Raw genomic sequence first — 25,868 nt, 5'->3', positions numbered from 1 at the left:
CCGTCTGCTATGTATATTGAACAAGCTTCTCAGACACTTCCCCAAAGAATCAATGCATACAAAACAGACATCAGACAGTTTCACAAAAAAAAAAAAAACAGTTCAACCAGACCGGGCATTGTCTCAACAACCTGACTAGTGCATCCTGCTTCAAAGAGACTTTAACACAAGACTTCAAAGAGAAGCCTCTGAACTGTCATTAATGCTTAAATTTGACACTTTATGAATGGGCCTTAACAAAGATGCTAATTATCTTACCCACTACAAAGATAGCTTCCCCAATTATCATCTCTAATATCATCTCATAGACACTAACCTCCCCCCGCCCTAACCCCGCTCTGTTCTAAAATCTGATTTGTCTATTTTATATGTGTTCACTTTTTTTGATTGTATCCCTTTGGTATATAGGTCATGCCAATTTTCTTCCACAATTTGATCTGAGGAAGTGGGTCTGGCCCACAAAAGCTCATCACCTAATAAACCATCTTGTTAGTCTTTTAAGTGCTGCATACTCCTGTGTTTTGTTTCAGCAAGACCAGACTAACACGGCTACATCTCTATTACTGTTCATAATTTTCTGAGTCCTTCTCCCCTTTTTAAAGATAGGTATTATGTTGGCTCTTCTCCAGGTCCTTGGGACCTCATCCATACTCCATGAGTTCTCAGAGATTATTACTAATGGTTTCAATATTGCTTCAGGTAGAACCTTGAGTAATCTAAGGTGAATTTCATCAGGCTTTTCTGGCTTGAATGCATTCAACTTACCTAAATATTCTTTAACCCATTCTTTCCTTTGGCTTGTTTTTCCCTCTTGTTTTGAGTAGTTGAAAGCTATTTGAGTAACTAAAAATCTTTGGAATATAATTCTCATACTTTTCTTCAAGTTTCTGGACCTTCAGTGGAAAATCTTTCCACAATACAACTTTTCATTTATTATTTAATATTAAATGTAATCTCATTCTATACAGACCTGATATATGACTTTGTGCCTTATGTATTATTACAGTCATACTATTATTTTGTTTTCCACATAGAGTAACAATATTTTAACCCAAGTCTTATTTATAAATTGTCCTTGTGCTGGTTGATAATCCCATTGAAACAAAATTTCAATTGAAAAGAGTAGATCTTTCTGATCTTGATCTGATTTTATTCATTTTTGTACCATATCACTGTTACTTTTGCATTTGGAGCCTCAATAGGCAAGTTTTAAGTGCAGTGTTAAGGCAATAATGCAGTATCAATGTTGTTAACACATGTGCTCCCCCCCCCCCCTTTTTTACTGCTACTTGGCTGGCTCTCTTTGATTCTTTACTTCCTCTTTTCTGGTCAATATCTTTGTGTTACTTTGCCTGAGGAAAAACATTTCCTTTCTGGTACAGATTTAATTCTATTAACAATTTATTTACCCCCCCCCCGGATTCTGTCTACAAAATAATTGCATTTATTCATAATATAATGTGGCCCCATTCACTGATTACATGGTGGTCTATAAAACTATATACTCCATATAAAAGGAGCGCAACTTAATCATTAATTTTTCTAAGCATTCTTTCTCTGGATTTAATCAAAATAAGCATTAGTCTTTTTTTGTTTGCTTGATTTTTCCAATTTGACAGCTACCTGCAAGAGAATCTGGTTCAAACGTTTTTGAAATGCTTACAGTTTTAATTCCTCTAGCTGTGTGCCACTGATATGCCACAAAAAGATGCTCTGGCATTTGCATAGTTCACTCAGTCATCATCTCAAAGAGTATGTCTACACTACCCCGCTAGTTCAAACTAGCAGGGGTAATGTAGTCATCCGCAGTTGCAAATGAAGCCCAGGATTTGAATTTCCCAGGCTTCATTTGCATGAAGCCGGCCGGCGCCATTTTTAAATGCCGGCTAGTTCGGACCCCATGCCGCGCGGCTACACGCGGCACGGACTAGCTAGTTCGGATTAGGTTTCTAATCCGAACTAGCTGTATGCCTCGTGGATGTCATATACCTAGACTTTAGTAAGGCATTTGATAGGGTCTCGCATGATATTCTTATTGATAAACTAGGCAAATATAACTTAGATAGGGCCACGATAAGATGGGTGCATAATTGGCTGGATAACCGTAGTCAGAGAGTTGTTGTTAACGGTGCTAAATCCTGCTGGAAAGGGATAACAAGTGGAGTTCCGCAAGGGTCTGTTTTGGGACCCGTACTGTTCAATATCTTCATCAATGATGTAGATATTGGGATAGAGAGTACGCTTATTAAGTTTGCAGATGATACCAAACTGGGTGGGGTTGCAACTTCTTTGGAGGACAGGGACATAATTCAAAATGACCTTAGCAAGTTAAAGAAATGGTCAGAGGTAAACAGGATGAAGTTTAATAAAGAGAAATGCAAAGTGCTCCACTTAGGAAGGAACAATCAGTTCCATACATACAAGATGGGAAGCGACTGTCTAGGAAGGAGCATGGCGGAAAGGGATCTAGGGGTCATAGTGGACCACAAGTTGAATATGAGTCAACAGTGTGATGCTGCTGCAAAAAAAAGCAAATATGATTCTAGGCTGTATGAACAGGTGTGTTGTAAGCAAAACTCGTTAAGTCATTCTGCCGCTCTACTCTGCACTAGTTAGGCCTCAGCTGGAATACTGTGTCCAGTTCTGGGTGCGACATTTCAAGAAAGATGTGGAGAAATTGGAAAGGGTACAGAGAAGAGCAACAAGAATGATTAAAGGTCTAGAGAACATGACCTATGAAGCCAGGCTTCATGAACTGGGCTTGTTTAGTTTGGAAAAAAGAAGATTAAGGGGGGACATGATAGCGGTTTTCAAATATCTAAAAGGGTGTCACAAGGAGGAAGGATAAAATTTGTTCCTCTTGGTTTCTGAGGAGAGGACAAGGAGTAATGGGCTTAAAGTGCAGCAAGGGCGGTTTAGATTGGACATTAGGAAAAAATTCCTAACTGTCAGGGTGGTCAAATATTGGACTAAATTGCCAAGGGAGGTGGTGGAATCTCCCTCTCTGGAGATATTTAAGAACAGGTTAGATAGACATCTGTCAGGGATGGTGTAGATGGAGCTTGGTCCTGCCTTGAGGGCGGGGGGCTGGACTCGATGACCTCTCGAGGTCCCTTCCAGTCCTATTATTCTATGATTCTATAATAAATGAGCAGAATTGGAGGTAAGACAGAAATGGGTTCCTGCTCAAGTTGTACTGTTTATACAGACATATAGTCTGGTCATTCAGTCATTGCAGAAAACCTGTAATCTGATGCATGTTGGCCCAACTGCACAGCCAAGTTTTGGATTTGGCACCTGCTTTAAGTAATTTTTGTACCCACACCTTACATTTCAATAGCTTGATAGAGAACACGCATAAACAATTATATTGCACTCAAGTAGTATGGAGCACAATGCAACCAGCTTAACAATCAAAGGAAACCCATGACCTGGCAGCAAATTGGTTCTGTAAAGCGGGCTTCAGATAATTTTGGTACAGTAGCATTTGGAATTTTGGAGTGCTGAGGCTGGAGAATGGCGGATTCAAAAATTGGCCAGCTCCATCAGGATCACGTGAAGGAGCCCTGTTTTTTCGGCACTGGTACAAAGAGGCGCCTGCTAGGGATCTAAGTTTTTTGATAAACTAATTGTTTAGACTTGGTCATATAAAAAGTGGCATTTTGGGCACTAGGCCCCAAAGTTGTCAGAATTTAGCTTTAGCCCACAGTAGCGACTGAAAGCCCAGCAGCAACTCTAGACTCTCAGCTTCAACTCTTGTTTTCCTAACGCAGGAGTTTCCTCCATGTGCTCCAGAGGGCTGCTGGGGGGAACCGGCTGGCTGATTGATTGGACAAAAGGCGAGTTGGTCCCGCCTACCGAAGGCGGGGATAAGGGGCTGCCTTGTGCAGAGATCCCCTCTGGGTGGGGAGGCTGGGCAGTGGATGGATGTGGACGGCGCTTGGGGATCTGGAGAGCAGATCTCAGAGTGGTGCGGGGAGAGGGTAAAACACCCTTCTCTTTGGCTGACACAACGTCCTGGAAGCTGCATCGGCTCCTTCCCCCCTCCGGCAGCTGCAGTGTGTCCACCAGGGGCGTGCGGACCCGGGCGCTAGAGGACGCAAGTCAATATCAGTCCATGTGCGGCGCGTGTGCGAGGGCGCCCGGGGCACCGCGCTGAAGAGAGGCGTGGAGGCAGCCGCAGGACGTGATGCGCACTTGAGGGCGCTGAGGGCGGGTCCCCTTCCCGGCCCCCAGACTTCAGAGCCCACGGGAGGGCGACAGCCGGGCTCTGCCTCTCCTCGGGACCATTGCCCCATTGGGCTGGGAAGAGTCAGCAGCCCCGCCCTCCCTCCCTCCGAGCCCGTTGTGACACGCGCGGCCAGTGAAAGCTGGGCAGCCCGGATCAAATCCCCGCTGTCTGCCTCCCGCCCAGCACCCAGGCACCCGGAGGAGCAGTCCTGACGCAAGGTGAGCGCTGCCGACAGACCTGGCGAGTGCTGGGTGCCCGGGGGGGGGGGGGGGGCATGGAGCGGGCTAGCAGGGGCACGGGCTGAGGGGGGTGGGGGGCTGGCACTGGACGGCTCGGACGCACCGGGTGTGGTGGGGCTGTGGGAAAGGTAGGAGGAGGGGGACGGGGGTGCGCTGAGGAGAGAGGCGGGGGCTGGGGAGGGCTCACGGGACTAGCTGTGTGTGGGGGGGGGGGGGGGCGCCTCTCCGGATAGGTCTCTGCAGCCCGCACAACTTCGCTCCTGAGCCCAGCCATGGAAGGGGGGGGCGTGTCCCGTTTGCCTTCGTCCGCGCAGCAGAGGCTCCGGGCCCCGCAGCAGAGGCTGCTCAGCAAGGTGCGGCGCTGGGGGGCGGGAGTACTAATGGGGGGGGGGAGCAGCTCCTACCCCTCCTGGCTCAAGTGCAGCTTCTCTCCCCCCCCCCCCGTCTGCTTCTTTGTGGGACGTGGTGGGGGCCCACAAAGCTCCTCACATCGCCCCACCCATAGAGCTATGGACAGGTGAGGAGGGTGATTGAGTGGGGCAAGGGCCCAAGTAGCCCATTGGTGCGGTTGGCAGAGGATCGAGGCACAGTGGCTCCGAAACAGGGATTTTCCTGGTGCTGGGTAACTTGTCTCACCAGAATAGGCAGGTTGGAGGCAGGAAGGAAATTGTGCCAATGAAAGTTAGTTTCAAGTGGATCCCCACTGGAGGACAGTTTAGCCTCTTCTGGGTAAATGCTGGGGGATGAATCTGTGTGGGTCTGCAGGAACCCACAGCAGTGTTAATGGAAAAGCAGCTGCCACGTTGCTTCATTTTTCAGCCAAAGGTGGCTAGGTTTCGAAAGCTTTGGGAATAAACCCCGGGTTAGCAGTAGCTGAGGGGAAAGAAGTTTCTGGGTCTGTTACCGACTATCACTGTTCTCTGGCTTCAGTAGGGGCCTTGTCTTCATCCTAATCTTATCCACAAAGGAACAATGTGTATTAAATGATTAGGGATCCTACTACTAATATTTAGCTGCCTAAATAGATCTACCCTGGAACATTTGGCCCTGAAATAGAATCAAGTTCTGATTAAGCTGCATTTTTCATTCAGTGAAAGTGCAGCATACATACTCTCCGCGGGGGGCTGAACAAAGACCCCAGCTATCTTACCCATTACAAAGATAGCTTCCCCAATTATCAGCTCTAATACTATTAACTCACAGACATCTACCCTTCCCCACCTCTAATATCATTAACTCACAGGCATTTACCTTCCTTCCCCTCCCCCTGCATCTCCCTTCAGTTCTGAAATGTGATTTGTCCTTTTCATATGTGTTCATTTTTTTAAAATTGTATCCTTTGGTATATATGGCTGTGACTATTTTCTTCCACTATTTTAGCTGAGGAAGTGGGTCTGGCCCACGAAAGCTCATCATCTAATAAACCATCTTGTTAGTCTTTAAAGTGCTACATAGTCCTGTATTTTGTTTCAGCATACATAAGAGACACTCTCTAATAAGGTTCCAAACAATTATTGGTTTCATACATCTTCTGCAGCTTAGAAGGTAGTTAAAGAAATGTTTTAATGAGTTTTGGTGTCTTCATTTGTAGTAGCTAGTTTCGTACTTCTGATAGCCTAAATGTATTTTATGTAAAGTCACATCAAAATTTAAATGTTGAAATTTAATTAAATATAATTTAATCCACATGCATTTGTCCATGTATTTGAGATGTGCAAATCTAGATCAGTGGATAGATGTTACCTTACCTGCAACTCTTCACAGTGCCTTGCTACCGGAGCTCCAAATCTGGTATGCCCCCAGTCAGCGAGAAGCATGCAGGGTCACACTCTTGAGTGTTTGTGTGCTTAAATAACCATGGTTCAGCAGCTCTATTCCCAGAAGCCTGTCTACTGCCCCTCTTTGGCTTCTTCCAACCTTGGTTACAATCAGCAAGATTATTCCAGTACATTCCAAATTCTGAATTTCCCCAAAGCCATATGCCCTAAGTGTCCAGAGAAATATAAGCTCTATAGCTCCTATAAAGAGAAAAACCATCACCACAAGTTATCAACTTACCTGGAAGTGAATATACACGCCCCTTTTATACAAATCACAGTGTTGGTTTATAGTAAAATGAAAAGATTATTTACAGAATATATGTAGGATTAAAGTGAGTTCAAGAATAAGGAATGAAGATAGAAATAATCACAAGTAAAAAATCAAATAGTCTTTATAAGATTGTAAGTTACATCTAGCAAGACATGGGCTTTGTTCAAGATAGTTTCTCATCACCCATAGTTGATTTTTCTAGCCATAGCTGACTTTGTCAGTCTGGACCTTTCACAAAAATACAAATATAAATGCTCTTTTTATTTTCTAATAGGGATGTAACATCCCAGTTAACCAGTTAAAATATATGGTTAACTGCTTACCTGCCCCCCGTCCATGACCTGCATCAGACGGGGGGCTGCTTCAGCCCAGGCTGACCACCAGTTACCTGGTTACTGGTAAGCATCACCCAATAAGAGTGATGCTTACTGATTAAATGATTAACTGGTTACATCCCTATTTTCTAAGCCTTCATGTAAACAGGCTTCACACACATTTTCTGTTCTAGAGACTTCAAGCTCTCTTCTTCCCTTGGTTGAAGAACTCATATTTCTCATCTTGTAAGAGATCTGATTTCTATGTCTGTCTAATGATGGATGCCAAAGTAGGATTCTGTCTGTCCTTATATCTACCAAAGTTCAGTTAACTTTATCGAAGAGGAAAGATGACTTCATATTGTTCTTCCCTTTCTAGGGGCTTTCCAAAGTAAAACACTATGACATTTTTACATCTACAAAAGTTCAAAAAGCAAATCCTCTTAAACGTGATCAGATTGCATTGTAAAGTGAATGTTTTTCAAACAACGTGGATGCAATTCTCAAAGATAGGAATTAAAAGCCAAAACTGAGGCACTTCATCTTTAAGCTGTGCACTTATAGCAAGTTTTCCTAAAATAAATACCACACAAGCTCTTTTATGAGCCTAAAATAGCTCAAATATACAATTCCAATCGCAGATAGCAGCGTCTGGATTCCAAGCCCTTTACATCCTGTTTGGCCCTGAAAGGCTGGCTGGCCTCCCCAGCATGAGTTTTGACTCTGCCTCACCACTTCCGCCTAAGGCCATGCCCCTTTCAGGGCACAGAGCCATCCCCCCAACCTTGCCCAGAGACCCAGCAATTCTGTTGGCAGTCCTGACTGTAACAACTCTTTGTCAAACACTATGCTTAATTTAAATAGTGAACCTAGTTTCAGATCATATTGAGTACTTTTTAAACCTTCCTTAAACTTGAGGTTACTAAAATTATCCATGTATTTGTATCATTCTAAAAATCAGATTTTCAATGAGAAGCCTTCCTGGACAATGAGGGGTTAAGCAGAACTGCCATGGTTCCACTATGAACTGATGGTCATGAAGCCTTCTTCTGTGGAAGCTCACTCTGCAGAAGTGCAAGAGGGAACGGGGGATAATGGGACATATATTTGGTCATTTGTTCCATACTTATGCATGGATCGACTGACCACAGATTCTGTGCAGTGAGGGGTTATTAGCCACTATTACAACTTATAGGCTGTAAAAGCAACAGGAAACTGTCTGTTGGTGATCTGCACCAGGTGTGAGATAGAAGCAGGATTCTTTCACAACTCCAGATTAACTTCTCAAGCAAACTCTGTATCTTCTGTCTCCTTCCCTCCTTCTTTGGAGAGTGTGGGATAGTGAAGACATTAAAATTGACAGATACAAAGCTACAGATACAAAGAGATGAGGCATAAAGAATACCTTAGAGGTGGGCTATCAACCCACTCGAATAAGTATTGTATGATGGGTGATTTATCTAGGAGAATCCCAGTGGATTAAGAAGTGAACTGCCACGCATAATTCACTAGATTAGTTAGTGAAGTACCTCTAAAATGAAAACTACTATACTAGCCACACTATAATTTCACCTGAATTCTTGAATACTTCTGTACTAGCCACACTATAATCTCATCTCATTTAATTCTAGCAATATACACAACCATCAAGTCACTGTGAAAAATCATAGTGGTTTTGTCATTTCTTCCTATCATTGCTGGTCTTACTAAAGATGCAGTTGTTTAAGTAAAGTTTAATCATCTATATCAGTGGTTCCCAATCTTTTTGATACTGGAGACCAGTAAACCCATTCACAAGCTTTTGGAGGACCGGTAACATTTATTTGCACCTTTGCATATTCATTAAGCAAATGATGAATATGCAAATAAATTGTGTCACTGGCCCTACCTGTCCAGCCGGTTGTTCTGGCTCCCCCGGCTCCAATCCCAGCCACTTTATCTGCCCGCTTGGTTCCCCCGGCTACGTCTGGTGCTGGGTGTTCAGCCTCGCTGCGTACGGCGCCCAGCCTTCTCCCTGGGTCCTAACGTCTGCCGAATCTAGCCCCGCCACCTGGGAGCATGCCTAGCAGAGACGCCGTGGCAGTGAGCTCTCTCCCAAGAAGGCTGCGCTGACGCGCTCGGCAGTGCGGGGTGCTGCTACTCTGTCACACAAATTAATAGGATTGTGCGCAATAATTTTTCTAAGGATCAGTATTTTTTTTTTTTCTAAGGACCAGCACTTGGGCCGCGGACCACACTTTGGGAAACGCTGATCTATGTGTTTATAATAGATAATGTAGAAAATGCTCCTGTGCAAGGATCAGCAGGAAATGCTGGATGTCCTTCCCCCTCCTTCACCTGTTGAATCTTCTCCAGAAAATGCTTCTCACTTAAACAATCCTTATTACTTTAATCATTAAACATGATAATCATTCTTCTGTTTTCAGAGAAACATATTTTTTGTTCCCTAATTTAGTTTACTTTACCGGTCCTCCTGGTATTTCCCAGGCCACTGATTGTTACACATACGATCCTTTCTCTTCTCCATTTTGTACACTTTCTTTCCAACATATTCCAGAAAATACACAATTGTGAAAGCAAACTAAGCAATTACTTGAATAGATTAGTCTGCCAGCAAAGTCAAGTTACTTGTAGTGTCCCTATGCTTTTTCTCTACTCCTCAAAGACTCTGAGCTTATTAGGTTTTTGTCCAGGATACCTCACAGAGAATTTTACCAAGAGAAAACTCAGCCCATCTAGTTGAGTTGATCATTCTGAATTAAGCTGTGTTTCACCAATTCACTAGGACATCAAATTTACGTACTAAAAGGCGTTAAGACATTTTTGTTGCAACAACAAATGAGTATGTTTCATAATTGTTTTCTAAATTAAGAATCTTTTCCCTTAAACCCAACATTTTCATTGCTGGTTAATATTATGAACTAGTCGTCAGGGACAAAAATAAATGTTGTGTTCAGAGCCAGTATTCTTGACTAGAAGCATAAAACATTCCTGGTAAATAAAGGTTAGCAAACCCTTTGCTATCTAGCTAATATTAGACAGCTAAAGAAAAATGATTAGCCACTTGATTCGACCTGATTTTGTAAACAGCTGATAGTTATTTCATTAGTATCCTTGTATTGGATGTCAAATAGTTACAAGGCTCATGTTTTGTTAGTGAAGGAAGAAAATTGATAGTAAATCTCAAAAATGTTGTATTTCAGTGCTTTCAATAGAAAGAAGTTGGTCCAATAAAAGTTATTACCTTATCCACCTTCCCTCTCAGTATAACAGGAAATGCAGAGATTTTTTTGAAAGTTTTAAACTCAATACAGTATAGTTGTGTAATATATTTTAAGTGTAACTGGAAAAAATAGTGTAAGATTACTTATGCTGATTTGCCAGAAGTGCCATTTTAGCATTTACTGTGATACATAGATACTGTTATACAGTCAAACTAAGAAGTAGAATATGCTATCCTCTCCTTCCCTGAATAATAAAAAAGAGAAACACCAGAGGAATGTCAACCCCATGCTTTTCTATTTGCATGCCACATGGAATCCCTTCAGTGGGGATTTGGCTTCAGGATGGAAGATAGGCGAAGAGAAAGCAGATTCCTTTAGCTTCCTAAACTTGCTTGATGCCAACTTTCAGAAAAGTTGGAGAATGTTTAAAAATAAAAGCTATGTTTACAAATAGTTCTTTGCTCTTAATCATCCTTTCAAACATCAGTGCCCTTCATGATTTGAGTAAGATATTTTCAAATTTAGGGAAAAAATCATTCTTGGCTGGCTTGATGACAGGGAGTCGAAATACAGCTTGATATATTGCCCAGTACAGGGATCTGAAAGCCACTAATAGGACTAGGAACTTTGGGATGGTACACTTTGCTTATGTTCACAGCAGGACTAGAGTATGACCCATATCCTAAAAAAGGTATTCAATCCATCCTTTAATTGTAATGGAAGTTAGGAGCCTAACTATCTTTGTGAATCTGTACCTGCATAACTATTTAAAACTTGCTACTCATATCAATATGTATTCTGGCTTGTTGAGCAGAGACAGAGGGAGTGATGAATTAGTAGTTCTCAGATGCTGGCGTGACTGGCACTTCCCATTCTACCTATGACATGGTGCAGATGTTGGGAGTGCTATCGGGGCAAACTGCCTATCACTCGTTTGAGCACTGCAGAGGGAGCGAGCGTGTCCTACTGAATACAGATAGAGTCTTTCCATGCTTCTGCTCCCATTCCTCACTGAACACTTTTTTCTTTTTTTACACTGAACAGGCTACAAATATGAGACTTTTTAAAAAAAATCCATTTTGTTGTATTGACATAAAAATAAGTTGTAATTAAATGAGTTTGGCTATGAAGAAGCATGGAAGTATGGATAGGAGACAAGAATGTAAATGTAATTTTTTTAAGCTTCATAATACATAAAGATATAATAGTCTAAGAAATAAAATCTCAGTTCTATAGATAAAGACATTTTATTCAGCTTTCAGTTACAATGAAGAAATTTATTACTGCAATTCAGTGTACATTGTAGTGTAATAATATTCATTGTTTTACTCTGGGATACCTGTTGAAAATAAGTTTAATGCTGAAATGTTCTACAAACAGAAATCTTAAAATGATTAGAAGTTGATGAATTTTCATAGGAAGCTGATTCAGCAAAATCTTATTGAATAAATGAAGTAGAATGCCTGTTAAATACATCTGTAACATTATTGGGAAGCATTAGATAGCACTAACAGACTGTATTATTAACTCTGTTTCTGTAAGCAGTTAGGTGTTGGAAAAATGCTTGTCATCTATCATACACTTCTTTGAAACACTGATAATGCTAGTAGTAAAGTATTTTCTCTTAGACTCATTCTCAGATATAAGCTACGGTCCATAAAGGGACTTGGACATTGCAACATTTAACTTTTAGGTGATATAAGGGAAAAAATCCACTGGAACACAAAAAACCTGGATTAAGGGACAAGGATCCCCATACAGTGAATGGGTAAAGAGAGAGGTGCCTGAGAATTGGACCCCCAGAATGATAGAAAGGGATCTGTTTAAGCCAGTTGGTGTGCCCCAAGTCCCCATGCCTCTCAGCAACATAGGTAGCTCTCTGCTTTCAGTCTTCATTCCCCAAATACGGCTCTGTTAGAGAATGACACATGATTGGGCAAGGTGTAGCAGATATTTCTTTTTCTTCATCTACTAGGCTATGCTGACAACTCTTCCAGCAGTCTCTCTTCTCGTGACTCAGCCAGATCACTTGAAAGTTTCTCCCTTACTAAGCTTTCAGTGTCCCAAACAGGCAGTAACATGCATGAGTCTAGTCACTAGTCTGATGCTTCTGACCCTGCAGGACTCATTTTATGGCAGAGTAGTACCCCAAGGGTTTCCTTTGGAAGTTTTTTTTAAACCATCTAAAATGTGAAATTGGAATTACTACAAAAAACAACTTCTGTCTCCTTCCTTGGGCTTAAACCTTTAAGTTTACCCAGGATCCCCCATTTCTCTATTCTTCTAGGGTTAACTTGCTGGAGTCTTGCCTTGACTCTGGATGCCCTCATCCAGTCTATCCTAAGGCTGTTGGCTGGCTTTTTTTCCCTCGGGTCTGCTCCAGGAGTCTCCTTCACTCCTGCTAATCTCTCCTATCAGGGCCCATCCCAAGATCTAAACTCCCTTCCAAAACTCCGCTTCAGTTGAAAGCATGCCAGGGCTTCTTCCTACAAGACCCAGGTCTTGCCCTTTTGTCAGGGCTCATCCCTGGAGCATGTTACACCCCAGCAACTTCTTTGTATCTCTCTGGCTTCCCATTGCTACAGCTCTGAGTACAATGACAGCCTCTCTCCGAGTTACGAATGAGTTACAGACCAAACACTTGGCTGTAACTCGAGCTGTTTGTAACTCGGACCCCATTGAGTTACACACGACCGTGCTGTTCATAAGCGCAGGTCGCGTTCGTAACTTGGGGACCGCCTTTACGACCGCTCCATGGGAGCTTTCGTCGTAAGTGTGAATGGTCGTAACTCAACCGTTCGCAACTCGGGGAGCGGCTGTAGTTAGTTCTTCCTTGATTTGGCAGTCTGCAGCCCCCTTCTATGTTGACCTTCCTTTTTCTATAGGAACCATTCAGCTCTTTCCACCAGGAACTTCTCTTTAATTTGACCTTTCCCATCTTTTAGGTGCATTCAGGTATATTAATTGGCCTCAGGGGCCTTTTCACCACCATAGTAGGGTTAACACCACATCATGTTCTTCTTCTGGGCTCTTCATCTCATTCCCAACTTGTTTTCCTGGAATTCACTTGCCATCCACACAAGCAATCCACACATAGTCCTCTTTGTGGACTTGGAACCCTGGGAGAATAGAGGACTTTGACGAGGCCATTTGGTTACAATGTGAGCCCCCTTTTCCCTTCTAACCTCTCATGAATTCACACACACACTTATTCCCTTGTCGTTGTTAAAAGGAAAACGGAAAGCCAGCTCAAGGGTGAAATGATCAGGAAAGTTTCTGATGAGATAGCTCTTCGCTCAGCCTATGCTTGATCTCTGCTTTTCTGGGAAGGCATGGCACCCCACACACCAAGCACAGCTACTTCCACTTCAGGTCCTCCTGTCCGTTCAGACCTCATTTAAATCAGCATTTAATGCGGGGGGAGAGAGAAGCAGCTCTGGAGCAGCACAGGATCCCCCCACCCCAAAAGAAAGGTGGGGGTGGAGGGGAGACTCTTCTTGCATAGGATAGTTTCACTCACTTGAGTTTGACCCCCAACAGCTTCCTTTTATTTCCTGTTTGTGATTGGTTATAGTGGGATGCTCCTTCTGTCAGGTATAGCAGCTTGAGCAGTAGTAATGCAGTTGGATTCTTCCAGATCAATTTGTTAGCCTTCATGTAGAAGCATGGTGTAGGTTATGTATGTAATATTCTGTACTTTAGGGAAGTGTTGTATAATTCCTATATTCTTCATTTCTGTATGATTGTGATCATGCCTTGTCAGGAATCGGGAAAGGTCATTGTCTGCTGAAAGTAATTTATCTACCTAAATATGCATATCATTAATGCATATGAAGATATGAGAATATGTTGTATAGTTGTCACCAAAGTATGCTGTGAATTTGGAAGATGCCCAGATACTAGTTCAACAGAACCCACCACACTCACCTTGGTCTCATAGGAACCTCCCTTGGTTACCTCCCTTTGTTGCTGTCTCCGTAGAAGAGACATCGTAAGCCCAGCAAGTGAGTTACACTACAGTCTGAGGTCACACTAGGATAATTGCTCAGTTTTTCCTGGAGCCTTAGCAAAACCCCCAGACATGCCTTAACTTGTATTCTCCACACACATGGGCTAAGGGTATAAAAACCAAACATGGGGTACATGATTTGTCTTTCTAAAAAGGGCAATGTGTATTTTGTTTGTTTATTTTAATAGTTATGATGTAAATGGTTTAGTATGCTAGAAGACAGAGAGAATATGTGCTAGATAATCCTTCTGTGTTTTATGTGTGGGCCAGGCTTCCAAGCAGTTTGGCAGAATCATGAATCATGGTTTTGAGAACGTGAAGTTTCAGACACTTAATTATCTAAGGCATCTAGATGCTTACAAGGTTAGGGAGAAGCTGAGCAGGTTTTTAAGAGTAAATATCTTCACTTTAAACTATTGTTGGTCATGTGTATTTGTAACCAGGTCCCAAGAGAATCAACTGAGGTTACTTAATTAGGGCGAATTGCAAATAATGTGGGAGTCATTCCCCAAAAATGGTGGTTATTCCAATACTTAGATTTACTAAAACAACTTCTATCATACCTTACTGGTTACCCAGAATCCAATGATACAGTGCCCTTAAAGCAACTCAGCTTTAGGTCTCCAGCCAGACACCTGAGTCAAATATGATGAGGATCACTATCTTATTCATCAAATAAGAAAGTTCTAGCAGTCCCAAAGGATTGGACACATTACCTCTCAGCTTAATGAATATTTCGAGTTTTACCTCATACACATTTATAGTCAATTCTTAAGTAAAATAAAATGTATTTAAAAAGAAAAGAGAAAAGTATTGGTTAAAAGATCAGTATACTGTACATAGAACTTGATAATAGTTCTGAGATCAGATTCATAGTACAGGGCATGAATGTTGTAGTTGCAAAGACTTATTTTAGAATTTAGTCCAGAGGACATAGTCAGAATTCCAACATCACATTCAGGGTGTTCCAGTTTAGCCCTGGGATCTCAATCCTAATAATTTATGCTTCCCCTGCATGAAACTTTAAGTAGATCCGAGATACAGGAGCAGGCCCCCAGGCTTCTCTTCACAGTTCAGAGTCTTTAAGTCAACAATAGGCAATCATGGAAACTTTTAAATAAACCTATTTCCCAGGCATCACCAGTAATTAGCTATACTGATTAACACAACAATTGCTTGTCATTCACAAATGATTTGGTATACATTTCAAAGAGATTTATAGACAGGAACCATTGGATTACATGGTTGTTAACCTCTAACAATATATATGCAAACACACAAAAACATAAACATCTACCAGGATGCCCCTAAAGGTTAAATTTGGGTCATTTATCCTGCTGGATGCTTAACCCTTTCTTGGCCAGGTGGCACAGTACTATTTACAATGGAGCAAGTAGTCTGGGTGTTTTCCAAAACACAAGGATACACAGACCTCATTCCAGAGAGTACAGTTGAAAAAGACAAGCATAAGGTTGAGTGCATCACAGATGCAAAGAGATGGTGACAATTTGTTTAGGTTTTATACCCAAATAATCCCTCCTACCCTAGAAGCTGCAGATTCATTCTCCTTTTTATATTGGCCCTTTATCCTTGATTCAAAAACTTTGCTTTTGAATTAAGCTCACTACATTTGCCTCCCCTATATCTTCCGTTAAAAATTAGCCCCCTCCTGTCCTCCTAGTAATCTAGCCTCAGCTACAGCATCCTTACATCCACCTCCTGACCCCAGTATTCCACTTGGAACTTCATTCACTGCTGACAAAGATCAGCAAGAAACTTGCTGGGGATGTGAAAACATGTTGCTACATCTCTATTAACTATTGGAGTCTTTCCCTTTTGATGTACAAGCTATATTTCAGAGGGGTACAGTTGGGGCTCCTACTTTCTATGTTATTCTGAGGTGGAAGTGGAATCCCCAAATCAAATGCCCTATGGGGTTAACAGTTGCTTAATATAGAGTGGTTGACCAATATTTAGTAATATTACTGTGGCACCACTAATCATCTATGAATAAGAGCTCCATACTGAAGTTTGCAAGAAAAAGACCCAAGTACAAAATGAGATTTAACAACGATCTTCCACATTGTTTAAAAAATGTCTCTACTCTCAGATTTTTTTCAGAACCCAATCATGTTTTCAAAAAAGAAATATTCCAAAAATCACAGCGCCCAAGTAAGCACTGCATCAGTATAAAGTTCTCTAAAGCCTATTCTCTAATCATGAAGACCTACTCAAGCTTTATATTTCTATATTACCCAGTTTACAACATGTTAAGGTTGATTATAATTACCATGAATTTGCAGAGTTCATTTAACAAGTAAAGTTTGGTCTTTTGTGGGATGAAGCAGAACAACAACAACAAAAAAATCTTTACTGCCCCTTTAATGCTTCTAGTTGCTTGGTTGTCATACAGTGGCATGAAATGGGGATAGCTTGTACCGTGCTGGAGCTAGCTTTGCTAGAAAATACTAGAGCATCAACCCCCCTCCTAACCCAATGGTTTATTTTAAAATTAAACCCCATTCTGAGTAAAACGAGATTATTATTGGTTTTTACCCAAACACTGATGTTTCAAACTATGACATTGATTCTTTGGATCAAATTTTGCATTATGACCTGTAGAGTTCTACTGAAGTATCCTGAAGCACATAACCTGCATTCTTCTCAGCTCTCTGTGACATAAACAAACCTTTTAAAATACTTCTGCTGTTCAACATATTGTACTTTCATGTCTCTCCTCTGCCACTCCCCACAGAGTAATGCTGGCATGTAAAGACCTACCATTGATGGAAATGTTTTAAATAATCTGCACCTTTTGATACTTAAGAAAAAGTGACTCGTTTTATACTGTCTTCTTGTATTAATCTACAGGTTTGAGACATGTTTCCTCCCTCCCACCAGAGGGAGACAAAACACTCAGGCTCTGACATGGTATCAGCTTTGTTACATGTGACACTTTGCTTGTCAGCCTCCGCCAGGTGAAGGTCTCTTTAATGCCTATAATTCTTGGGAATTTAGGTAGGCCTCGTACCTGCTAAGGCTCTCGGTTTTGCCATCTACCCTTGGGGTGTCTCTAGGCTCCACTTGTGTCTTACTGGTTCTGTATTTTCCTCTGTATCTGCCTGTGTGGGCTGGTATTGCTGTACTCTCCTCATTCAGGAGTGACTCAGATCTTTGGTTAGAAGTCTCTTCCACCTCTCACTGTTTCCTGTTATGGTACTGCACTATTGCAGTATAACAGTCTCTCTCTCTGCAGGTAAAGGACTTTTCTTTCTTCCCCTTCACTTTGCTTTGGTGTCTGATAAACACATGGTGGTTAACAGTGACTGACTTATGTGTTCTGTTTGGTTATTCAATCATATTGATTATATTTTCGGTAGAAGTACAGAATAGCAATGGGAGCAGGGCCACTCTTCTCAAGTGTTTGTTATTAAACACTGATATTGCTGTAGACTGTATTTTTTTCTCCCAGTGTTTGATAGGGCAAGACTATAGCTCATGTTACTTTTGTGCAAGATGGCCGAGCAATGTGAGAAATGTTGTCTAACACTTTATGTACATGTCAAAAAGCTTCCCCAGAAGGAGAATGGGCATTGTTCCTCCATTCCCTACATGGTTTTTTTTTTTAAGTGAACACACAGAACATTGAAGTATGAATTGTTTAATTTGGCTGCAAACAGTCTCACATTTTATACAGTAAAGATCCAAGAAATATGTATGTTACAACACCTTACATCAAAATTTCCCATCTCTGTTACCCAATGATATAGTAGAACTTAACAGAAGTCTCTCTCTTCTCTGTGACACCACACCTGCATGCTGTTGGAGTGATTACAGTTAAGTTCTTCAGTTATTTTGAATGATTCTCAATAACTTTTGCTGGCTGACTCTGAGAATGCCACTTCCATGTTTCATTTAGATTGTGCACCTTTGCTTGAATCCCTCTTAGTATCTTATTAATTAATTAATGGCTGTGCAATATTTAAGTTTAGTGGTAAAGAGTGAAAGTTAAACTGGAAATAAGTTGTATTTGTTTGATAGCAGCGAAGTTTGTTGCATGAAAGTGAATATGTTTTGACACTATTAAATAGTGGACACCTGATGTTATAATAAACTTATTATCCCTAAGTCTGTAATTCTCAGTTTGGTAAATTTTCCACAGAGCTGATGGTTAGTTTTACCCTGAGAGAATAGAGCCATTTCAGATTTACTAGAACGTACCTTTTAATCTTTTTTTGTAGAGGCCCAGTTAGGCTGCTCCAACATTGTCTTCAGTCCCTGTAACTCTAGAACCATGAAATCTCATTTTAAGCATCTTTTTCAAAGAGCCATTAGTATAAAGCTAGCAGAAATTATGTATCTCAATTATTACATATTTGTATAATAGTTCTATTTCATGCTTTAGAAAATGTTTATTCTATTGTAAGACATTTTCTTAAAATGATATTTGATTACTATGGGGGTTGTGCCCTGTGCTCGCTATGTTTGCCAACCCTCCTTTCTCTGGTCGATGTCTCCACAAGGCTTTTACTACATTTAAAATGCAGAGGTGCAGCGGTCCTGGACTAGTGGGAGCCAGGACTGCTTGGTTCTGGATTGTGCCGGGTCCAGCAGCCCCTGTTTGTGGTGGGCCACAAACAGCTGTTGCTGGAGCAGCCTTTGTTTGCTGCCAACCTGGCCCACTTGGTGGCAGGAGCCCCTGTCTGCGGTGGAGGGGGAGGGAGGGAGAAGCTCCCCGCTGGGACATCCATGGACAGTGGTTGCTGCCCGAGCAACCTTCCACCCCCCCCGCCCCCAATGCCTCTGATGGAGGCAGGCAGCACTGAAGAGATGGTGCTGGGGGGAATCAGCTTTTAAGCCAGCTCCTCCCAGCACTGGCTCCTGTCTCCCCCATTCCTTTTGCTCCTTCTCCTACAGAGGCAGCCATGGAGAAGGGGGGGGGGAGGGAAGGCGAATAGTGGAGGATTCCACTCGACTACCTGATAAGCTTATTTTTATTGGGTAATCAAGTAGTTGACTATTTGCTTGCATCCCTAATATGACCTGGGACCACCTGTAATGGCGGGACAGTAGTTCAGTCACTCTATTCATTGTCATTTTTCTTCTAAGACTGCTGATATATATAGTCTAATTATTGCTGATTTGGTGGCTTTGTGGCATTGCCTTGTAACTTTCAACATAAATGCTGCATGACTGACATTAAAACTAACCGTCCTCCCCAACATACTTTATAATACATTGATTTTTTCAAAAGGTATTTTAGAATAAAAATTGATAGTAAGTCCTTTTCTTCTTTTCTATTCATACCTCTCATTTTGATGTCCTCTTCATAACGTGTATGACTTGTAATCTTTTGAAATATCACTTGCTTTATGTTTCCTGCTATGCCTAACCTTTGGCTTGGAATGATTTCCTAAGTGCATTTATAAAAAAGCCACTAAATCAATAACATAGAATTCAGGGAGTGTCAGAATCATTGTCCAATAAAATATACACCACAAAACTCTTCAGACCAACTTCAAAATGGACACAAATGGTTGCAACTCTGTTGAAGCCAATGGAATTGGGCCAAGTCTAAATTTGTCCCCTCACCTACAATTCTAAGGTATTTGAGGTACGATAAAATGACTGGCATCTTGCTCTTACCAGTTCAGCAGTTTTAATTATAGTAATGACCTTCGGTTTTGACTTTCAAGTTTCTTATTTTTTTATTAAAAGAAAACACATTTTAAAAACAGAGGCCCATTTTGGTCTGACCTATGTTTCCTTAATAAAGTGGTGCTTAAGAGTTTAGCCTAATTTGATTTATTCAAGTTTGACAAGAACAGAGTGCAGAATTGGGTCTTTGACAATACTTGTGACATTGAAATCCACTCAGCTTTTAAAAAAAATTCTTGTTCTACTGCTCTGTTTGAAACTGATTTGTGTTCATTTCTGTCTCTCATTTTGGAGTTTATTGACAGGTTTTAGTTCTGTTTTGATTTCATTTCTTTTTCCAGAGTCTTTTTAAATGTAAACTTTTGCAGTATTTTTAAATATTAGTAGTTGCCATAACAATAAGAGTAAGACATAGCTTTTGTATAGGACTTTTCCTCTGTAGATCTCAGTGCTTTACAAAAAAGGTCAGTAGCTTATCAACATTATTAGCAATTTTCAGTGGCTAGTTGAACATAATCTGTTTTATAGTACAATGTAATTGCTCTAGTATGTAGTACTCCCCTAAGCAGCATTTTGCTGTCATTGGTCATAGAAAGTGGGCCTGACAGTAGTGATGACCTTGCACTGCTTACAGTTTTGGTTTTTTTTGTAGGATGCAGGGTTCCCTCTAAAGGCAGCACTAGCATATACAATCACTGATACAGATTCTGATTGTGTGCCTTTTGGGTAATGCAAAACAGTTTGACCTGCAGTACTCCAGCCATCGGCCAATCTTATACCAAAATTATAACACACATCAAATAATATGAAGATCCACTACCCGTGTTTGAAAATTACAGATTGACAAACTTGTAAAGCCACATATATATATGCGGGTGACTAAAATAGAAGGCTAATAGATATATTAATGATTTCCTCAGTTGCCCAATGAATGCTATTTTTCCTTTCCAATCTGTTTCAAATAAAGGAATATAATTTGATTACATTCTAGTTTAAAATTTTGAGTATAAAGCCCCAAAATATTTCAACAGCTTCACAAACAGTTTATATTCTGAGAGCTGAAGTTTGATTTATTTAGAAGATTATAGGGAAATGAGAGAGAACAGTGTTGTAGGTTTGTAGCAAGATTCAGAGTTTTCCCAGAGCAATTACTATAATATGCAGCCTACCTAAATCTCAGGTTTTTTTCTGTTTTGTAATCAAATATCTTGTAATACATAGGCTTTTCTTATAGCTGGTGCCCAAGAAAATCATTGTTAATGAGGATTTGAATTCAGATTTCTAGAGGTGAAAATCTAGTTTTTTAATCTGCTATTTTGCTGAGCTCCTTTATGTGGTCTGGTATCTCAAGTTGTAGCAAGTAACTGAAAATCTCTTTGTAAGGAGATGAGAGATCTGTGACTAGAAAGATTGCTCCTTTGCTGGCATTTTATTCCTTCTGCATAATATGAAGGGCACCTTTTTATTCATGGTTTCACTTCTTGAATGCTAGATTTTAAAAATAAAATAAAAAACTGTTTACTGTGTTTGAAGCGTATGAGTGGATAGAAGGTAGTGGCATTAGTATCCGTAATGCTTTTCCTAGTTTGCTTGCTCACAATATTTACAACCAGGCCACTTTTAGTTCATGAAAGACAATTCTTTTCCCCCCCAAAACTCCTACTACCTTCTCTTTGGGTTTCACCTTGTTTTAGAAGTACAAGAACGGGGTCTAAGGCCAGATTACATAAATTGCTCTGTGGAGCTGGACCTCTGTGATAAGCCTCAGTGACGATCTACACAGGTGAGAGGGGCCTGTGTGGATCAAGGTGTAATCTGTAGGCTAAGGCCATGCATACTCATATTGGGGACTGACACTGCTGCGATTGATGCATTAAGGGTCAATTTAGTGGGTCTCTGGTGAACTCTAGTACTCCACTGTAATGAGATGATTAAGATAAACGGGAGAGCGTCTCTTGTTGATGCAGCATGGTTTAGATGCTGCCGTAAACGTTGATTTCAGATTGGCTTACCCTGGTAGGGTAGACCAGGTCTGAGTTTGATTTCAAGTGGATTGAAGAGCAGTGAAATTGTTACTGTAATTCTAGCTCCTGCTTTATCAGTTTGGAGGTGGTGGTGTGGAGTAGCATTTATTTTGTTATTGTTTTTTATCATTTCAAAAAGTCAGCAGTAGCATTTTGTTATAAAGAAAATGCATTCAGAAATCAGTGAATACTTCTGGTCTACAGAAAAAATGTGTTCAGCTACTGTTTGCTTATGCTTTGCTTTAACAGACCATTAAAACCTTTACATTCTCTTCCATTTGAAAGGCCACAGGTAATCAAACTTACTTTGTGTAGCTGTTAGAACTGGTTTAATGTTTAACCTTTTTGTTTTTGCATTATTTAACTTTCTCTTCTCATACCTCCTTATGCAGACTGCTAAGTTACAAATACTACAAGTTTTTAAAAAAACTTATTAGTTTCTTGCTTTCTTTTGGCTGAGGGCAGTAAGGATTTAAATTCAGTGCTAGGTTTTTGAATAGCTTTAATTAAAAAAAGAAAAACTATCAGTCATTTGGTTTACAGCGATATTGTCAATCTGTTTAGGCCCACACATTTTCCTTATTTATAAGAAGACACGTTCAAGGAAAAATCTTGGAAAGAGGATCTTTTGTTTTAAATAAGGATAAAAAATAGTTTGAAGAAAAATGTGTGCGCTTTCATTGAGCTTTTGTTGTGTATTTTCCACGGTATTCAGCCTGTCGCAATTCTGATCTAATCTGCTTTGTTGGTCAGATAAGTTAAGTTTTGAGCAAGCGGCATAGGCTAATGACCTGAGGATGAAAGATGTATATGGTTGTCAGGCATCTGCTTTCGATCTGAACACCTGGTGACTTTGGTCAGCTCAACTGACTGGACCACCAACAGTCTGATTGGCCAATGCTGCATAGTCTCGGAGGTGACTGTGTTGTCCTCTGGCTCCTAGATGCAGAGGTAGTCAGCTTACAGTACAGATGCTACCCTGAGCTAGGGATGTTAAATATTGGTTAATTGAATAGTCGATTAACCTCATTAATTCTTATTGGTTAGTTGACTATTCTATAGTCTCGGGGCAGCACCTGTATGGGGGAGGGAGGGATCTGAGCTCCCGGACCCGGCATGAGCCGGAACTGAGCCAGGCTGCCTGCCCACTTGGCTCCTAATACGCTTTAAGTGCAGAGCCGCAGCGGGGGTAGGTCCAGGACCCAGTGCAAGTTGGGACTGAGGTGGGCTGCTTCAACCTGTAATGTGAGCTCTTGGACTTCCCTAAATGATGATAAACACACCTGCCTATAATTTTTTTCCCTTTTCTAGGGATACAGGCTTCTGACAGCTTCTGCAACTTTAACTTAAAATAATTCCAGGCCTCTTCCACTTTAAGATCCATAATTTCTTTAGTCCAATCAACTTCCCTAACTAATTTCCTTAATTTACTAAAGTTAGCCCTTTTGAAATCAAAAACCCTAGTCTCAGATTTACTTTTGTTTATCCTTCCATTTAATTTAAACTGAATTAGCTCATGATCACTCGAGCCAAGGTTGTCTCCTACAACCATTTCATCTATGAGGTCCTCGCTACTCACCAAAACCAAATCTAAAATAGCATCCCCCCTTGTTGGTGAGAGGATTATTCTAGGAGGGGTGGGTGAGATTGTGGCCTGCACTGTGCAGGGGATCAGACTAAGGTCAGAAGGGACCATTATCATCTGAAGTCTATGAGTAAATAACTTGAAGAGAAGCAGCATATTCTAATGGATTCAGCATGGGACTAAGACCTGGGTTTAGCTCAATCTTATCAATGGCATGTTCTGTTGACTTAAATAATTTAACCCCTCTGTCTCAATTTCTCCTATCTGTAACATGGGAATAAGATTATTTAACACTGATGATGTGAGGAATTATTAGTTTGCAATATGCTAATGTTATTTCATGTCTTTGGTAGCTCCTTAGCCCCCTAAATCTGAGCTAGGTATGGGCTGAAATGGCCTTTGTTGTCATTTAGGGAAGTCCAAGAGCTCACATTACAGGTTGAACTTCCAAATCTGAGATTCTTTGGTCCAACAACCTCTTTGGTCCTCCATAAGGAAGGACCCTGGACCTTGCTGGACAAGAGAGCCCTGGAGGCAAGAAGAATGAGCCAGGTCCCAGGGGTGCTGGGGAGTCCCAGTGGGGCTGTCAGGGGCTGGTCCTGTGGTAAGTGAGAGTCCAGCCCTGGGGAGCCCCAGGCTGGGGAGCCTTTGCTGTGGCTAAGAGGAATCTCCAGCCCTACCTGGGAATCCCAGTTGTCACCTGAGCCAGCAGCGGATGCAGAGAATCCCCAGCTGGGAACCTTGGTGGAAGCGGGGCCAGCGGCAGCAAGATGGGATTCCTGGCAGGAGCAGGGCTGGGATGAGCAAGGTCACTAGACGGTGTTTCTCCTCTCTGAAGGCAGAAACATCCCTCCATCTAATCATTATAGACTCCAGCGTTACCCAGGGATCTTTAACAGCAGCACTTCGGATGATTTTCTTCAGTCCAAAATGAAGAGTATTTTCTCTGGAAGACTTACAGCACTGGAATTGTTTGACATCCTGGAACATTATTCTAAGAACTGTGACATGATTGTGGGCAACCAGAATTTAATGCATGATTTGAAACAGGAAAAATTTGACCTATTGCTAGTGGATCCTAATGAGATGTCTGGGTTTGTTATCGCTCACCTTTTAGGTGTTAAATATGCTGTTTTTTCCACCGGCCTTTGGTATCCAGCAGAAGTAGGTGCTCCAGCTCCTTTATCTTATGTTCCAGAATTTAACTCGCTTCTCACAGATCATATAACCTTCTAGAGAGGATTAAAAACACAGTTGTTTATGTGGCTTCAAGATTTGGAGTCAATTTTTTGGTACTGCCGAAATATGAAAGGATAATGCAGAAACACAAGGTGCTACCAGAGCGATCGATGAATGATTTGGTACATGACTCCAGCCTGTGGATGCTGTGTACTGATATAGCCCTAGAGTTTCCAAGACCCACTCTACCAAATGTTGTTTATGTGGGAGGAATCCTCACCAAACCGGCCAGTCCTCTACCAGAAGTAAGGTTTGCTGAGCTTTTTGGTAATTTTTGTAGTATCTGAGTGGATCTCTAAGATGACTGTTACTACTTAATAAATTTGAGATCTATTTAAGTTAAATTGTAACCTAAAATCTTAAAAATTTAAAACTGCTTTTGTTGTTGTGTTTCATACACAATCAAATTAATTGGAAACACACAGAACTTTGGAACATAAAGGTGGGGTTTTTTTTTGGATGTAGATGGTCTTCTCTATCGTTCGGGACCACTGAGGTCCCGAGGGTGCTGGACCAGGGAGGTCCAACCTGTAATAGTGTTTGTTGTAATGGGCTTCTAGGAACATCTGTGGTATCAGAAAATCAGGCAGAGAGGCCTTTATGCTCTGACATTGTTCTGACATGTGCTTTGTGATACCTGAGGAGGATTCCTCCCTGTTGGGGGAAATCATCACCAACCTCAATAGGGCATCTCTCCAGGACCAGCAGTATAGCTCTTTATGTTTAATATTAATGTTTTTGTTCGGGGTTATTTATTTGTTGATACCATATAAAGCTTATCAGTTGCAATGGGAGTTTTTGTAATTCATTTTGAAACTTAGTATTGATACTGAAAAGGCATTACACTAATAGTGAGAGTATCCTGTTTCTTCTGCATTTATATTGAATGGATAATGGTTTCAAAGGAGGAATATTGGGTCATTGCTGCAATATTAATGTGCATTGCTCAGAAATATGAATGAACTGCTTGTGAACATTTATTAATTTTTTTTTTATTTTTTCCCTGATTCTTTTTAAGTTGCAAAAGAAATGTAACACTATTTGTTGTAAACAAAGCATTGTAAGGAGTAAGGTACTCTAAATTGCACATATTAATACTGCACTTTCATTGAGGTGTTCTGGCGACATTGTGTTACCATAACCCTCAGATGGAATTACAGACTTAATTTATGTAGCTTTTGAGGGTATGTCTGTAACATAATACATGGAAAAATACTCCCTTGGGCCATGTAGTGTGCTTTCCTCTTCACTGAG

General features: G+C 41.1%; 1 protein-coding gene across 2 annotated transcripts in view; it reads left to right on the top strand.

Moving 5' to 3' along the window:
- The first annotated feature begins 3,891 nt into the window (after window positions 1-3,891).
- Window positions 3,892-25,868, top strand: part of UGT8 (UDP glycosyltransferase 8) — an 82,674-nt gene continuing 60,697 nt past the window's right edge. The window contains exon 1 of one of the 2 annotated variants that reach the window (XM_075929804.2): window positions 3,892-4,449. The gene's annotated coding sequence lies outside the window, so the exon portion shown is untranslated. Of the gene's footprint in view, window positions 4,450-4,800; window positions 4,824-25,868 lie in introns of those variants that run through there. The other variant, XM_075929805.2, reaches the window with a different exon arrangement.

The sequence above is a fragment of the Pelodiscus sinensis genome, chromosome 4 (assembly GCF_052426305.1).
Source record: "Pelodiscus sinensis isolate ZL-2025 chromosome 4, ASM5242630v1, whole genome shotgun sequence".
In the NCBI taxonomy this organism is placed as follows: domain Eukaryota; kingdom Metazoa; phylum Chordata; order Testudines; family Trionychidae; genus Pelodiscus; species Pelodiscus sinensis.
Note: the sequence above shows the minus strand (reverse complement) of the source record. Positions and strands in the feature narration are given on the sequence as shown.